This window comes from Hermetia illucens, chromosome 3 (assembly GCF_905115235.1).
Source record: "Hermetia illucens chromosome 3, iHerIll2.2.curated.20191125, whole genome shotgun sequence".
Taxonomy (NCBI): Eukaryota; Metazoa; Arthropoda; class Insecta; order Diptera; family Stratiomyidae; genus Hermetia; species Hermetia illucens.
The window spans coordinates 130,268,049-130,283,252 of NC_051851.1; the positions used below are offsets into that span (position 1 = coordinate 130,268,049).

At 43.8% G+C, this 15,204-nt stretch overlaps 1 protein-coding gene across 2 annotated transcripts in view; it reads right to left on the reverse strand.

Moving 5' to 3' along the window:
• LOC119651134 (nitric oxide synthase) overlaps window positions 1-15,204 on the reverse strand; it is a 359,499-nt gene that overhangs the window by 199,902 nt on the left and 144,393 nt on the right. The window lies entirely within an intron of this gene.

The following is a 15,204-nucleotide window of genomic DNA, read 5'->3' on the forward strand; positions in this document are numbered from 1 at the left end:
TCAATAGTATTTGTTCACAAAATATATAAATTTTTATCCCATAGCATAACACGCATAATATCACCTCCAAATTTTCATTATAATTTCAACCCCTATTTTGCATCACTCAACACAGTTCACAAGAGAAATCACTTCTCTTTACTTTGATCGTTCTTCGTTATTGCTGTATCATTACCTCCCTCTTCCTAGGTTTTTTTCAAACCCCAATTTCATCACTGTAAATTTCCACTTCCAGGATAGCTCGATAAAATCTCTTTTACAGCCGCTGGGCTCCTTTTCAAAATACGAATGCCAAACTGAACCATTCATGAGATGAGGTCATTCTTATTGATATCTGAAATGTGCTTACAGCCAGAATAAACGATCTAACAAGCAATTAGGAGCCATCAATTGCCACCATGCACGAGGTAGTTAGTAATTCATGACTCCTAATGTTGTGCCTGCACAAGTTCACGGACGTACTACAAGCCATTGTGTCCCTACTGACCGTAACGCTATCGAAATATCACCCTAGGCAGGATATAACAAGTGAACATTTAATTGAGTTTGTAATAGGAAGCAGGTAATGAGGGGGATTTTTGCTGTTAGGGTCAGAACCGTCCATCAGTGGTGGCTAATGTGTTCAGTAATTGCCATTTTGATAATACTGTTCGAACATACGGACAGCAAATCAGGTAAATTCAAATAACGAAATGGTTGTTAAATGGTTGGTTCTGTTTCCAATGCTCTACTTTTTTTTAAAAATTCTATTCATCTGAAGTTAATATAATCATAGCGATTCGAGTATGGAGTGCCAATTAGTTTGGAAAACATATCTCAGGAGGTCTTTCACTGGAAGTGCATATTGAAATCCAATATGAAGTAGTTTGCATAACAGATCGTACAGTGGCCAGTTAGTTGACCCGTAGTTTCAAGTTTACCTCCTTTCAGATCTTCGACTATTTTACTCCGTCCGTCATCCTCTAGTATCAATTTGCCATGCTTGTCTGCAATCAGGAGACAACGGCGGACTAGTGAAATCAGTGACTTTTGGGACCTCTGATATCGGGCGAAAAATGGAGTTTTGATTTGCAATCTGGAAACAACTGTAGTCAAAACGTGCGTAATAATTAACAGCCGGTGTACGCTTATGACTAAAGCATCGAAGTTCCGAGCCTCTAGTAAAACTGGCACATGAAAGCATGACAGTTGTCGACACTAAAAACGTCAGAAAAAAAATGAAAGAAGAAAAAGATCACACAAGCAAAAAGAGCAACGTTACGAAAACCGAGCAACCTCATCGAAAAGCAGGATAACAACCTCCGCCAAACTGTGCACGTTCTCGCTAGCAGTTCAGCTAGGTCATTCGCCACTTGAAAGTCCCTTCAAACCAGAAGAGGTACATCAGTTGGTCTCTCATAGCATACGAAAACCAGTACTCCTACGATTTATTCAATCGTAAGAGTCATTAAGGTCTTCTACAAAAGGTTTTTGGGGAGGAAGGAGTTCCCAAGGAAAAGCTGATCCCTGCCATTCCCACAGTGTCACAGGCAATGCAGGTGACACCCGACCATCGCCCGAGAGAAAGATGGTGATCCTCTAGTGAACTAACAGACGCCTAAGAGGAAAAAGCGCGCTAGCAGTTCCAAACACTGAATTAAATGTACGGAAAGTAAAAAATCAGCGCCCCAAACGCGAGCATCAGCAATCGAAGGGGAACGAAAATGATGAATGGACGAAGATTTTTAACAAAAAGAGGACAAAGAAAGCGAAAGTGCAAATTCGCCCCCATTTATTCAGCAATAGTGGAGATTGTAGAAAAGGTCAAAACCAATCCCGAGCTAAAAGATCTGGGCAGAAATGTAAGCAAGATCTGGAGGACCCTGAAAGAAGGCAAACTCATTATTGAGTTGAAAAAATTCAGCTTGAACAAAACTGATGGCTTTCGCACCCAAGTGACGAACTCAGAGGGGGGGAAAGAGAATATCCCGCACGGGCTGAGACGCGTGAAATTCATATACAGTGTAAGGATCTTGGCGAAGTGACATCTAGAGAAGAAATGTCCATTTTAAAGAACTGGGAACAGAGAAGAAAAGCCTGTGGTAATACTCAAACGGCCACAATGCAACTACCAGTGGAGGCAGCGCAGAAATTACTGTCGGCCGGAAAGTTTCGAATCGGATAGATTGTCTACCATTTGATATAGTAGATTTCATTAAATTGGTGCTTTAAGTACGCTATGTTTGCACACATTGCGAAGGCATGCATCAGCAGCATTGATCAATGGGACGCATGCAGAAGGTATGGTGAGAAAGGCCAAATTGCAAAGGAGCGCAGTAGGAACCCGAAATGCCTATTGTGCGAAGAAAAGGAAGGACCGGGTAACCGGCATATTCCTGGAATTGGTGAATGCACAGAATGTAGGGGTTAACTGCGATGAACAAGGTTCACTCGAATAAACCTCAATCATTTTGGATTTACTTCATCAGACCACCTATGAATCTGAAACGGAAATTGCCATCCTTAGTGAACATTTCAGAAATCGTGATGATGGTGTTTGGGTCCCAGACTCGACTAGCGGCTAGTGGCTTCGCACGTGCGAAAATAAGCGGTGTATTCAACTGCTACACCTCATTCGGCCTCACACTGTCTAAATTTCAAGATGTGCTAGAAAGCTTTGTTCTCGATATAAGGGGACCAAGTCCAAAAATGACTGCTGGTGGCAAGCGTTGAACTTAGGCCTTAGAGTGTAGAAGCAGGGAGAGTAACGCAAGGGGCTGAAGTCTATTAAAGGCGATGCTCTTCTGAAAGGAGGGCCTTCTTCTTCTCTTCTTCAATCGTAGACCTGACCTCCAGTCCTGCACTGGTGCACTTTATGCCCTAGCATGTTGACGAAGGCTATTTCCACAGTGATCAACAGGCAATCAACTGTGCACAAGGAAGAGAGCCACCGCAGGGAAGCAGCATATTCGGGACCGAGAAGGGCAAGGCCTGCACCAGCATCGGATGAGGAAACCTCTTTGGAAATGAGGCTATACCAACCTATTAAGCCAGGCGGTTCTACGGAAAGAGTTGTCAATGTGGCACAGTGCATCACCAAAGATTGCCATCCAGCGGAGCAAGAGGAAATGTTTTAAGAAGCTCTGCTAGCAAGCGGACGCAAATCTGTGGGGAACTCCTATAAATTGTGACGGAACGGCTCAGAGGGCGGTCTTATTGAAAACCATGAAAAGTTACTCCAACAGCAGAGAAAGCACTGAAACTCAAATACTCTGAATGTAACGGCAATTCCTGCAGTAACCGGAGTCAAGTTGTTGGAGATCTGTAGCAGAATAAGCGACAATGGCATACCGAACAGAGCTTTTAAGATCGCCATAAAATCCAAACTGTACATGTTCGCTGAGTTGTTTCAAGCGTGCATATCCCAGGAGATAAATACTACAGCATGGAAACAGCAGAAGCTGGAACTGCTGCGTAAGGCTGGTAAAGCTTCATGTGAGCCATTCTTTTATAGACCCCTAGACATTATGGGGAAAAAGCTAGAGAGCATAATCTACAATAGATTGCACTCAGTTATTGAGAGCCAAGGAGGCCTTTCGGACCGGCAGAACGGGTGTCGTAAAATCTGATCAACCATAGATACCATGAAATTGGTTACTGCATTGACGGAGAGCCCGACTCACAGAACGGATAGCTCCGGAAAATATTGCGTGGTGGTGGTAATGTTGGATGTCAGAAACGTGTTAAATTTGCCCAGTTGTAGCTTAATACAGAAATCCTTGGCAGCGATTGGTATTTTCGATACTTCGCTGCAATTATCCATAGCTATATAGCAGAAAGAAGGCTTTGGTATGATACCGATGAGTAACTTCAGTAATACGTTGTCTCCGCGGGTGCCACACAAGAATCTGTACTGAACGCACTACTGTGGCACATAATATACAATGATTTTTAATCTTCGGTTCATAGTGGTGGGTTGCGCCGGTGGTATAGCATTGGATATAGTCACAAAGCATCTAAAGATAAGTGCTGTTAAGGCCTGGTTAGGGAGCGCTGGACGAGCACTTGCAGAGGAAAAAAACGGGGGCGGTCGTCACTGCGAAGCGCGGGAAGCGAAATTCGCCCGTATTACCAGTGGAAATTACATCATCACTTCCAGGCCGGCCATCAAATACTTGGAGTGGTGATAGCCACAAAGTTAAGTTTTCAGCAACATGTGCACTATGCTTGAGACAAAAGACGCACAATGTGTGTTCTTGACACGGATAATGGAGGACCACGGTATATTTGTAGGCTGGTTAATGGCAAGGTGATACGGTCGATCTTGCTTTATGCCACCCCTATTTGGGGAAGGACATTTCACATATCATGCAGTGCCAACAACGAAGTGTGGTCTGCAGAAGGACAACCCTAATGGTGTGTTCTGCCTTCAGAACCGTCTTAGAAAGGGCAGCATTAACCATGGGATGATGCCGATTGACGTCATGGCAGCATATGCAATTTAAAGTTAGTCTTCCTTCGTCGAAAGGGAGAGATTTGCAAATAGATAGCATGAGGATTGGCAACACTCCGAAAAAGCCAGGGGATACACAGGCTGAACTTTACCATGACGGAATGGTTGGGGAGCTTAATATCTTAGTTTCACATGGCGCATGGAGGATATCAGGTGATCAATTGTACAAACTGCGAGGTAGACCTAAAAACCCGGAGCACATACTCTTCCAATGTCGGAAATTGGACGAGAGGAAAAACCTAAACTAAACTAGCTAACTAAACTTTAGGTGAAGCACTGAAAATATGCTGAGGGGAATGGTAGCATCGCAGGAGGATGGTTGTGATTAACTCAATGATCGCATCAATCCAGGGTAATATGGGAGAGGTGAGGAAGGAACGTTGCGCATAAAAGCTAAAGTGATCTAACTCTGGCCAGTGATTAACATCTTATGGTGATTCCACGAGGTAGGAAGTTGGGGCTGGTTTTAGTGGGTAAAAATCCTTCACTCTGGCGTGTTCAGGCCAGAGCCTTTTGAAAATTTCCGCCTACTTATAAAAAAAAGATAAACAGACAGCCAGACATTGGACCAATTTTCATATTGTACACATTGTATACAAAACATTTTTTATTTTGTAAAAAATCTCAAAAATATACTGTTGAATTGACTATGAAGATGTGGCTACCATATTGAATGCCCCATACTTCAGAGTGACAGTATGAGGGCCCAGAAATTTAATAGAAAATGGAACCAACTTACCAGCCATACCACTCGCACAACTGAACTGGAGTTGACATCATGATATGAAGATATCTTTTTTTTTTCTAGGAAAATTAAACCATTTACCTCAGCAACACGCAGATGTGCTCTCCCTCGACGATTACCTATTTTTTCGTGGGGAGCGAGCTTAGTAAGGAAGATCCTCCAGGAAACGGGAGGTGACACCTGAAGCCAAGCAGTAATCCAAACCCCAAGCCAAGGTGTAATATCATGCCGAGGGCTGAATGGTCACCTTACCCCCGGTGACCATTCATGTGGATGTGGTCCCAAACGATGGACTCTGGGTACAAGGTGACCCCCAGTTTCAACTTGTCTTGTCTCGGCAAGACAAGGGGGGATCTGCCGAGATCGACCTACTTTCCCCGATCAAACTGAGGCCATGGCAGCCAATTATGAAAAAAAAAACAAAAACATAAAACTGGTGACGATCAAAGCCCGAGTGAAGGGGAAGCCGACCCTAAGCTCATCGATGGAGAACCTGAGTCTAGACTCAGATTCAGGCTAAAGAGAAGCATAAAATCGGCTGAACGATTATCATGGAGACGCTTTTGCGAAGAGACTAACTCTCTTCAGACAACCTGAAAGCTGTAGCGGATTCTGGAGGTACACAGAAAGAGACGAAGAAACGGCAAACCAATTGCTTGAAAATCTAATCTCGGGCCCAACAGGTGCATACAGCCCTCAACCGAGAGATTGGAATCTGGCATGCAAAGTAATATCACTGGAGAAAGTAAATGGGCCTTTCATTCATTCCAAAGATATAAGTCTGCAGGTCCGGATGACATCATTCCTGCGCTAGCAATAGAGGGAATGGATGCCTTTGTTCTACACATTCGGAATGTATATCGCCCATGCCAAACATATGCTTATATTCCTATTAAATGGCGTGATGTAAAGGTGTTCCGTAGCTTACACAATGACGAAATCTATGAGCGATACCATGATCGTCCGGTTGTGGATAAAATCCGGCTCAATAAGTTACGGTGGGCGGGTCACTTAATCCATATGGATGAGGATGATCCCACCCGGAAAGTCAATAAGGGCAATATCTATGGTAGAAAAAGAAGACGAGGCAGACCCTGCTTAAGATGAAGTGATGGCGTAGGTCAGGACGCCAGACAGCTTTTAGGGATATCGAATTGGTGGACCTCGGCGCAAAACCGGGATGTCTGGAGTTCCTTATTAAGGCAGGCTTAGACCGGATACCGGTTGTTGCGCCGTTGATGATGATGATGTAAAGGTGTTATTCATTTCCAAACCAAGGGAACTCATCTACACAGACGCGAAAAGCTTCCGACCGATCAGTCTAACTTCCTTTCTACTAAAAGGACTAGAAAGACTAGTGCATCGGTTCATAAGGAATACACACATTCCTAAGTGGCCACTTCGTCATAGGCAACACGCCTACCAGAAAGCCAAATCCAACACTCCATGAACTTACGGCAAAACTTGAAAAGGCGATTTTCCAAAAGGAATACGCCTTAGGCGCACTCATGGACATCGAAGGTGCCTTCAATTATGCCTCATTCGCGGGAATTTGTGATACGGCAAGACAGCACGGAATCAAACCACTGCTAAACAGTTGGATCCTTCACATGCTACAGTGGAGAAAAATCCACATATCGGTCAGCCAGAAGTCTATTGAAGAAGGTTGTCTTAGGGGCTGCCCACAGGGAGGGTTTCTCTCTCTACTGTTATGGCTCTCTCTACTGACCTAGCAATAATAATTACCGGAAAGTTTGCGGACACAGTATGTGACCGCTTGAATGCAACTCTGCATGAAATCCACAGATGGTGCCTCCACAATGGACTCACGGGAACGCTAGGAATACTGGACTAGTTATGTTCACTAGGAACGTCAGGTGGGGAAGCTATACGCTACCCAAATATTTAGGAGTACATTTCGACTCCAAGTTAACGTGGAAGCACCATATCCAGGAACAATATCAGAAATCCTGCAGATAGGTCTCGTGCTGTACGAATTCGATAGGTAAGACCTGGGAACTTTCACCAAAATGGATATATTGGTTGTATACATCCATAATAAAACATTTTAACGTATCCATGCATCGTCTGGTGGCCAAGACTGAACTTTGCTAACAGCAGAAAGCTACTAACGCAGATTCAGGGACTTGGTTACCTAAGTATCACGGAAGCAATGAGTACTAAGCCGACTGCGGTACTTGAAGCTATCCTAAATTTATCCTCCATTCACTTGGAGATGGAACGGAAAGCATTGAATGACGCATATAGATTCGATACCATTGGGGCGTGGAAAGGCGACCAATTACACGATCATGCATCTATCTGGAAATTCTTTGACAAACATCCGGTAGTCGTGATGCCGACTAATCATATGATTTCCAAATTTGCCTTTGAAACGAAATACACTATCGTAATCACCGAAAGAGAAGAATGGTCGATACATGGCCATGAGTCTTTTCAGATTACAGCTTAATAATCTTCACCCATGGGTCAGTCATGAGGGGCGGATCGGGCGCAAGGGTGTTCTCGCGGAATTCGATTATAGAACTGGCCCGACCCCTCGGAAAAATGACGAACATTTTCCAGGCGGAGATATATGCCATTTCATTGACAGCAGAAAAATGTCTGCGACGAAAATGGAAGAGTTGCACCATTCGAATCTGTTCCAACAGTCGGGCGGCATTATCAGCACTAAATAGCAACGACATATCAAGCCAGTTGGTGTGGAGTTGTCACAAGGCGCTGATGAAACTTGGCCAACTGAACGAAGCATTCCTGATGTGGGCGCCGGGGCACTCTAACATCGCCGGTAATGAGGAGACTGATAGACTGGCTCGCCGAAGGTCTGGATCTACAATGATGGGGCCAGAACCAGCTCTTGGAACCCGACCATCTGCTGTCAAGTCTACTCTGAAGGGTGAAATTGCATTGAAGAATTTTAATCGCCAACCTTTCGCAACTGATCGTATCGTCTGGCCATTCACAGTTATTACGATTCTCTACACATTTTTGATCAAACTCAGTAATTTCATCGAAACAAGGAGTAACACAGTTTTCTAACTTTGGTATATATGGGTTTTCAATATATTCCGAACATTCATTTTCACACATTTCATGTTGCTGATATTAATTAACGCTACGTTACAACATTATTATTATCATCACTCAATTTAGAAACTTCAGTCGAAGAATTCCTCGTCTTACTGTATATTTAATACGGTGACTGGAGAATGGTTTTCTACTTGGCCGCGTGAGAAGCCACATGTACCTACCGGTGGTTGCGACAGAAAAGACCGGCTTTTCCTGTCCCAACCAACGGCACTTTCTCACCGCTAGTCCTCCACTCCCGTGGCGAGTTCTAAAAAGTGGAGAGTTCGGCGCGCCATCTATTTGCTCGCATTCGCAACATTCGAAATAAATTTCGAATGCTGCGAATCCTGCCGCGCCACAGATTCACGCAGCCGAGTAAAGAAATTTAGACTCTTGACGGCAGGCGAAAATCCTTGCGAAAGAGGCTAGGGGCACTAGACTGGCATTTTTGTTGTCCCTTAAGAAGTGGGACATGAAAACTCTAGTAGGGCTTTTAACGAGATAATGCTCCTTAAACTACCATATGAAGAAGATTGGGGTAGTGGTTTCAGCTATGTGCAGCCAATGTGAGGAGGAGGAGAAGACGGCCCTGCACTTTTTATGCAGCTGCCCGGCCTCTTCAGATCTGAGACGAAGACACCTTGGCAGGGTTTTCTTCAACGAAGAATCTGCACACTCTCTGCCTCTGGAGAATGTGCTCAGATTCGCTAAAGCCTGCGAACGCCGTAGGCGGGAAGCCATTGAATAGGTGAATTACGGGGATACTACAATGGGCCTAACAATGACCTGAGTGTTCGTAGCTGCGGCTCCCCCCATTAAACTAAACTAAAAACTAACCCAGAGATGCTTCGGTATGCCGGGAAACCACTATTGAAGTGAAAAAGTAATTAAATTGTGCCCGTTTAAGTATGATAAAGGACCAACCTATGTGCATCTTTTAAATGATTCGAAACTGAACAGAGGCTCAAAACTAACATACAATATATCCCGACAAATTAATTTGTCATGTCCATATGTCATAACCATATCTCTTTGAAAAATAATACAAGATATTGTTTAGATGATGCCGGAGTGCATTACTGCCTATGAAGAATTGTTTATTTCAAATCCAAATTATTTTCAAAATAAATTAAATTTGGGAAACGTATACACAATTGAGATTGAGTTCATGAGGACAATATGGTGTTTATTTGTAGCGAATTGTCAGAGACACCCTTTCACGACAGGCTCCATTGAGGTATTTTGGTTTATGTGTTCACGAGATACTTCTATAAATTTTTTTATCCCATTATTTGCTTCGTGAAAGCAAACGATTTTCCATTTCTTGTATTTCTGTGTCCTTGACTTTAGATCAGTTCATTTCAAACGGAAAAGAGCAAGAAAAGCAGTGAACCCCCACCGTATTATTCTACCCTTTTCCCCCAGACTTAGCCATAAAATAGACATTGAGCTAAATTGCGTTCAATTTCCAAAAGTTAAATTGTACTTTTTCTTGGTTCTTAAAATGGAGAAACTTCATGTTTGGACTTTTAGGTAGCACCGGGTTGATTGTACTCCAAATAATTTTATTAAATGTGCGCGAGAAGGATTGTTTGGATGAAAGTGGAATTTCACCTTTCCCCGAATTCTGTCTACCGCTATTCTGTCCTCGTTGGTTTTATATATTTTTTCCCAACATATTGGCAAATGTCTGCTCTGTCTACGCACATATGGCAGCAAATTTCGTCTAGTTTGCATCCTCTAACCATAGATATTGTAAAAGTACGTAGAGAGTAAATCTCAGAGGCATTCCTGGGGTAGTAAACAATCACAAAAAAAATGGAGGGCAAATGAAACGATTTGGTTATGTCAGAAGGGGATAAATTGATTCGATCTTGGTTTATTTCATTACACTTTTGACGTAAAGCGAACGTAGTGTACTTGACTTCTCGCGTAGTATTGACGGATAAATGCGCTGATTGGCATCCTTCCGGGTTGTGCACTCAAATCAACTCGGATATGAAAAATGCGGCACGGAACAACAAAATAGGCTGAAAGGGTATGTAAGGCATGTAACAGAAATGGTTGGGGGATGTGAATACTTCACTTCCCGCAAAAATTCAATTGGAGGTGGTTAGCGCAGGAAAATGATATCAGAGTGTTCGTTGCCATTTTTATCGGGGAAACCGATTCTGTCAGTTGTTATAAATAGAACAAAAAGGGGGAGGGGGGTTTGTATAAAGGCAATAATAGCATTTTTTGTTTAAATCGAATCAGTTTCTTTCAAATATGTATGAAAGTTTGTTTCAAGAAATTAATTCTCTTGCTATCCATTTTAACAGGTCTGTACTGGCTGCATCGAAACGGATACTCTCACTCCCTCCAACTTTCCCTGTTTGTCTGTCAACCTGTCTGTTACACACTTTTGTTCAGAAACGGTTACACCTATTTAAATGAAATTCAGTGAAAATGTTGGAACTGTGAACCCCCACGAGTATAGTTAATGGCATCATTTTATGGCAAGTTGAGCTGAAGAGGGTCTTCCTACATATTTAACATGTATGTTAAATGAAAGGCGTCGAATACAGCCCCGTGGGGTGCCAAATGGAAGGTCTTGCAGTGATCCATGGGTTGAGCGGAATATTTATTGTTTTATGTTATTGTAGGGGTTCCTTCTTTATCTGAAGGCTTCTAATTCATTCATTTGTTTGCTTTCAAGTTTTTTTTTCACTGTACCATTTGGATTTCCCAGGGATTTCCCTTAATTAGATTTTTTGCAATACATATCGCCATTCATATCGTTACCATAGAGGGATACTAGCAAGACTGAACATTCTCCACTGTGTAGCTGGGAATTTGATTCGAGGTGGGTAGCGAAATGCCGTCCTGGGCCAGTTTTGATTTTGTGTCTTCTTTAAACGGTGATGAAGCAGCGAGTTTGTATGTGGGACATTTCCCTCAGGGGCCGTCTGCGATCATTCACGGGGTGGTTAGTGATGGGCTGTAGGTGCCTGAGTAAGTAGTTCTTGTAGTGGGAGCCGTAACGTGTATCAACGTATATCGGGAGCCGACCCCTGCGGGATCTTGGTCGGATAGTGTGCATTAAACCGCATTAATAGACCCCGTTTCTCTAAATGAACGACCGTGAATTCCGGGATTAGCTAAGCGGAGGTCAGGCCACATGGAATAGGGGTAGGAGCTTTGTTAAAGAGGGTACGCCCGTTCCTGACTATTGTACTTCGTTCCCTTGCATATGAGACGCTGGTAAAAAAAACACGGAGAACCAGAATAACATAAACAAATTGAAATACCGATACCGGTAGCTGGATGCTTCAAGTATAAAGGTTTTGTGTTAACCTTATATCAAAAATTTCGAATGCACGTGTTTTCACGAAAAATTCTAAATATTCATCATTACTTAAGGTGTTACCAAATTTTGTACTTCTAGAATGAACTTACGGAGGGTTTTGATTCTGAGAACGAGACCTGTTACACTTTCCGGGGTACCAGTTTTCGGCCCCAATTTCCTTATGTTTGACCCAGTATCGGAAACATCATCATTTCGAGAAGTACCAATTGAACCTTTTTATTTGATACCCCACATGACTATATTTTGTCAAAAGAAAAACTTTTACATTTCTCTCATGTCTGAGGAGCCCTTCCCCCACTTAAACTTAACACTAAAAACCGCCACTTGCTGTAAGTAAAGGGATTCACAGACCACATGTTCTCACCAAATTTCGTGACAATGCCTTGGCCGTTTCAAAATAAATCGAGTGTGACCGATTTTAATAAAGTTTTGTTTTACACAAAATCTTAAAAATTGATACAATAAGAGGGGAAGGAGGAAGAGATGACACGTTTGGGTCCAGCACGAAAATAGATCACCGCAATTCGCGGTGGATCTCAAAGCTCATCTAGCACTAATCAGCGACAAATACTGGAACAAGGACCCAACTTCATGGCATCACTACTTATTGACTGCCGCTGCATACGGGGCAGCATTTGGCTCCGGGTTCTTGCTCAAGGTCGAGGGAATGGCTTTGTCTAGACTCGGTGTTTAGGGAAAACGTCTTTAACGTTTACTAACGCCGAATTAGACAACGTCCGACTTTCGGAGCAGGTTTGATGCCCTGGACGACGCCGGGCGGAAGGTTGAATTCTGGTAGGAGACAAATTACCATGGTACATCGCGTTTGAAGTGGTTCATGCTATTTTTTGGCCCGACCCTCCCCCTCGCATGGAACCCCGCGAGAACATCGAGTGATTCGTCGGAATTCTTGGAGCAGGCAGAGTTACGTCGGAGTACGCTCCGGGCGATGGTAACGTTGCAACTAACAAAACCTCAGTGATAAACCTGCTAATAACAGCCTGTGAAGATTTCGTGCCCCAAAAGGGCCCCAGCCGTGATAATCCTTCTTTCCACTGGTGGACGCCAGAAACTGCAAACCTACGGAAGTCTCATAAGCTCCGCCGTTTGTCACAATGTTTACACGTCCGCGAGGAGGCATGCGCCACAAGTCAAAACAGCCAAAAAGAGACTTTGCGACTGTCAGAACCTAATTAACCATATTGGTCGACCATTATTGCCCAGACACCCTGCACGGGATAATGTCAATAGCGCGAAAGGAGCGGACGGCTCTTTTTCGTCATGGGAGAGCTCAAAGAGGCAATTCTCACCATGAAAATTAAGAAGCGGTTATATTCTGACGATATCCCGGCAGAAATTTGTCGCTGGAAGATGGCGAAGCTCGCGCCAATCAGTGAAGGCAAAGTAGACACTGAGCTACCGTCTGCATACCGACGATGTACATTCTTGACACGGCCGGGAAAATGCTCGAAAAGCTTATCGGTAGTAAACTCGCCAAAGCTATCTGTGCTGCCAGGGATTTATCCCCATCGCAGTTGGGGTTCCGAGCAGGAAGATCCACAGTGAATGTTGTTATGAAGGTCGTGGATACGATTTATCAAGCGCAGGCACACAGCCGCCGATATCGATGGTGCTCCTCATAAGGTTTAATATCAGAAATGTCGTCAATTTCGCAAGATGAAAAGAAATCCTAGGCACATTAGAAAGCTCATTCAAGACAGGATATGCCAGAGGAGTCGCGCCTTACCGGTGATGCAGACGACGTTGCGGCACTTGTTGCCGGACGCATTGTTGAACAGGCAAAACAGACTTAATACATTGATACGTTGGATGGATAGCTGCTCATTGTTTCAGCTTTACGCTGAGAAATACTCTGTTAGCTTCACCGGAAGAAGAATCCAGACCCCTCCATATCGGTCATCGACTTGATTATAGAGCCAAAACCAGCGGCTAAATACCTTGCTTTAGTGTTCGACTCGAATATGAACATTTTCGAGCAAATCAAAGCAACACAGTAAACAGCCTGCAGGTTTTGTGAGGAGGAGGACGAAACCCCTATACACGTCCTGCGACAGTGTCCGGCACTTGTGCAAAGTAGGTCGGGGCATCTGGGAGAACACTTAATACCAGGTGCAAAGCTGAAAGATCTAGAAGTAGGGAACATACTAAAGTTCCTAACGGTTACAGGCCTCCTTGAGATACTATGATCAATAGGTACACTATAACCAGTAAAAGGGGCACAATAGTTCTTCAAGGACGCGGTGCGACTTTCCCGTAACAGAATAATAATAATAATAACACAGTAAACAAGGCTGCAGTCTCGGCCTTGAGCTGGCGAATATTCGGGGCCCTATTTTTAACGCCTTCTTATAAAAACAACGCAGTCCGCTCTGCCCTACGGAGTGGAGGTAGCCGTTCCGTGATGTGTTCCCCGTGATCTCTTCTGGCAAGTTGGTTAGGTATTTTGAAAAAAGGCGTTTAGTATCTTGTTTGGAGGCGTTTAAACGTCGTAGCTGCCTCATCAGTTACAGATTTGGTAGCATGCCTGTGCATATGCACAGGGAGAAACCAAAGAAGGATACTTCGAAGGACATATTGGGTGGTAAACTTAGGAAAGAAGAAATCGAGGAAGCCATAGATGCTGAAAGGGAAGGATCAAGCAGGAAAGTGGACATGATGCAAACAGAAGAGGAGAAACTGAACAACATTGCTCTAGGCCTTCTAAAGCTCAAGTCCGATAGCAAAACTCAAGGAAGTGACATGGCGGAAGGGAAGGGAAATGCTTCCACATTGGAGAAGAGTTCCAATCACTAATGCAGCCGATGGTCACTACTAAAATAGCCCTGGTAAACCTCCACCATGCAGAAGCTGCGGCTACAGCAGTTGCACGAGAAAGTTCTGGGGCTACCGGGAGCAGATTCGCGGTCTGCAGAGAGGAAGTAGGCAGGTTATTTGGGATTCTTCTTGTGAAAAAGCAAGGGCGTGCATCATTCGCAAAAGAAACTTGAGATACATATGTGAGAGTTTCTAACTGAAGACTTCGTGGCTAAACAAGTCTCATTGGGAACGGGGGGAAGAACTCGCGAAGCAGTTGTGGCACCAGGATACTTCCCAGGAGACGACACCCGGATCCCATCGGAATTAGCTGTTAGACTGGCGAAGTGCTATGAGAGGAAGGCACTATCACTTCTTCTCAGCTGCGATGCCAACGCCCACCATGAGTTCTTGGGAAGCAGCGATATTAATCGAAGAGGTGAGTACCTTCAAGAATTCATCCTCAGTAATAAGTTAGAAATACGTAATGTTGGGAACAAACGAAAATTCGTGACCAGTACCAGACAAGTGGTGCTAGACATAACTCAAGGGAATAAACACTTGGATGACCGTCTTAATCAAGAAGAAGATGAACTTTTTATGTCGGATCACAGAATAATTAGATTGGACATTGAAGTAAATAGAACAACAAGCAAATCCCAGGAGAACAGACTGGGACTCCTACACAACACACCTGACTGACAACCGGACTCA